This window comes from Echinops telfairi, unplaced genomic scaffold (assembly GCF_000313985.2).
Source record: "Echinops telfairi isolate 266 unplaced genomic scaffold, ASM31398v2 ScPeMD7_9;HRSCAF=40, whole genome shotgun sequence".
Taxonomy (NCBI): domain Eukaryota; kingdom Metazoa; phylum Chordata; class Mammalia; order Afrosoricida; family Tenrecidae; genus Echinops; species Echinops telfairi.
The window spans coordinates 84,616,660-84,620,026 of record NW_022103906.1 but is presented as its reverse complement, the minus strand read 5'-3'; positions in this window follow the sequence as shown (position 1 = coordinate 84,620,026).

The following is a 3,367-nucleotide window of genomic DNA, read 5'->3' as shown; positions in this document are numbered from 1 at the left end:
AATGTGCTTGACAGAATAGATAATGTATGGATTGTGATAAGAGATGTAAGAGCTCCCAATAAAAGCATTTAATAATAATTTTTTAAAAAATACCTTGGACTGCCAAAAGAATCAACAAATCTGGTTTGGAAGCAGTGCAGCTAGAATGCTCCTGGGAATCAAGGATGCAAGACTTGGATGCACTTCTGCATTGTTGTCAGGGTACTGTGCTTGCATGGTAGAGGGGCAGTGAAAAAGAGGAAGGGCCTCAACAAGGTGGATTGACACAATGACTGCAACAATGGGCTCAAACATGAGAATCGTTGTTAGGACAATGCAGGATTGGGAAGTGTTTCCTTCTGTTGTACACACGGTGGCTATGAGTTCGAACTGAGTTTATGGCCCCTAACAACCACCACCACCATCACCACCATCTGGGAGAAACCTGATGCTTTTTACTCCAGTAAAGATTTATACTCTGTCCTATAGAGTCGCTATGAGTCAGCACCGACTTGATGTTAGTGAGAGCTATCATCTATTGAAAGACTATATAAGAAACTTTTGTAGACCCTTTATTTCTACTACTTGCCCCCTAAATCATCTTCCCATTAAGGCAGTCAGTAAGGTCTGAAATTCTATTATTGAAAAGTCATGCCCAAGGCCACTCTTCTCAGAATTAAAATGCAAATACCCTGTGGGTGGAGGGTGGGGTGGGGGGAATAAAGTGTGTAGCCACTATCATTGGTTCACTTTACAGTCTCCTGCTGTAGTGCATGGCAGGTGGGAGCCATATGGGGGTCAGGGTTCCAGCCTATGCAGTGCTGTTAAACAGTGGTGGGTTATTAGAAATGCTCTTCTCTTTTCTAGGCTTCTATTTTCTGCGTTAGGTAGCTCCATATTGAAATGAGTGGAGGGGGGGTTGACTTTCCAGGCCATCATGAATGAAAAACTCGTCCTCATGAATTTCTCTCTCATTTTTCCATTTGCTCTTTTTATTCCACCTCACCCCTCTGTGTGTGGCCTGGTCTCCGAGAGATGGCACAGCCACTTCCTCAGTTGGAAAAACCTTACGATGACTGATGAAATCTCTTGCCTCATATTTGGGTCTTTTGATAGTACGTTTAATACATTAGAAACTTGAAACTCTGGTACAGGGCATCTCAATGAGGACCCAGTGACAACTGGTAAGGGGCATAATCTAACCACATTTATCTCGTTTATCATTTGGTTTAGAAGAGTCAGTCCCACTTGATGAGCAGTAGCAGATATGTAGAGGAAAGCAGAGGTAAAGAGAGAGGGAGGAGAACAGGAAAGAATTGAGTATGGTCACTGTGGTAGTTGCATAATCTGTTGTCAATTTGAGAGGATTAAGAGTGAAGGGGTGGACTCTAGCCTGTCTGTCAGGTCATAACTTGATGACCTTTTTTGGAGGCACTAAGGAGATACATAGCTTGCTGGAGGCGGGGCACTCGTTCACTCCCTTGGAGACTGTCTACTGACAAGGCTCACTCCCTGGAGACATTGCAGCTGACAAGCCACATGGAGACAGGCTGATGGCAGCCAGAGACTTGGAGTTGGAGAAGCCACGTGGAGACCCCTGCCAATGCTGAGATGCTTATACCACCACTGGACCCACAAGACTTTCCACCTATTGGCCTGTGGTCATCCTGGATTCGACATCATTGCATATGTTTCGTGAGTCTGAAGAGGAATTTATAGATTGTTTTCAGACATATGGGCTAATACTGGACGTTTGGACTTGATCTGGACTGGGCTGGGATGTTTCCTCAATATTCAATTTCTCTTGTATATAAAGTTCTTTCTAATACACAGGTGAGTGTCTATGAATGTTTCTCTAGTCTACCCAGACTAACACAGTCATTCTTGTGTGATTTCTTCTTTCTTCTTTGGGGTTTTGGAGACTTGACTAAACTTATGATCTTTGATGTCATGAGTTGTCTCAGGTCACATAATCCCACCCCCACTTGGATTTATGCTAGTTTGGGAGACATTCTTTTGCTTGCACTTTCAGTGATTTTAAGACACAGTCATTGAACAAATCAGTGCACGTTCCTTTGTTATTTGCCTGGGCCAGGCTGTGGTGGCTTCAATGTGTATGCCGTGGCATCTGATCTTTGAATATAAACCATGACATATCGAGAGAGAATTTTAGAGTAGTGAAAAAATACAAGAAGTGTGCATATAGAGATCCTTGATTAACGAAGAGAAGGGGGTAAAATGGGAGGGAAAGGAGATGCCCTTCGAGCTGGGTTTTGGAAGATTACTAGCCAATCAAAAGGAGGGGAGCAGCAAGATCCAAAGTGAGGGGATGTAAAGCAGTTGCTTTCCAGGCTTTGAGGCATGGGAGTGTTTGATTGCTCTGAGAGAGAGGGAGGGAAGGGATGGAGCTGGGGAGGGGAGGGTGGGGCCTCATAACTGCAAGCAAGTCACTTCCAACCCCTGGCGACCCGAGTCCAAGACTGTGAATCTTTACAGGAACAGCCCACTCCATCTTTCTCCCTAAGAATGCGACTGGAGGGTAAGAACAACTGACCTTGTGGTTAAGAGCCCAGCGCTGTCCCACAGTGCTGCCAGGGTGGGCAGAGCCATGTACCTGTGCTCAGAGAACCTCTCCACGCTTGCTTCATGCTCTTGGCTGACAAATGAAGGAAAGCTGCATGGGTGTCATTACTTTGCGCACATTTTCAGCAAAGGCATATTATCAAGTGGCGCCTATCACTAACTGAAAAACTCCAAGATCTTTGAAAGTCTCCCTATCAAATATTCTCTACAGATTTCAAAACTCCATCAGAGTGGAAATAGGTCTGCTGAACAAAGGGCTTTCACCTTGCCCCCTTTTGTCCCCTTCCTCCTGTTCCCAGCCTTCACTTGCTTTACAAGCAACAAGAATGGGAAAAAAGTACAAATCGTCCTATGCTAAACTATGGGCATCATTTAACTGTGAGTGATCAGGCTTGTTATTACATTTAGGGGCAGTAGTGGAAATCTGTGCTGGCATCCTTTAAAGGAGCATCCCTACCTAGCCAATCATACTTTCAAGATACACTCTGTTTCCATGAAACTTGAAGAAATGTGTCTTGTCCGGTTCTTTTCAGAGAGTCGCACTGTGCTAGCTATTGAGTACTAACTACAGTAAGAGAAATACTGCAAGTTGGTGGTTTTGAACAGGAGACCGTTGTCACCTCCCAGTTCAGGAACCTAGAAGGCTGATCCCAGGACATCAGCCCTCCAAGGGAAGCTCTCTCTATTGGATTTGGGACACTAGGCTTGCCTCAGCTTCTACAGCACTGGCCTTCCTTGGTTCCTTGGGGATATCTACCTGGCATCTGATCTTTCCCACATTTGTGCTTGCTTCTGTCTAAACTCT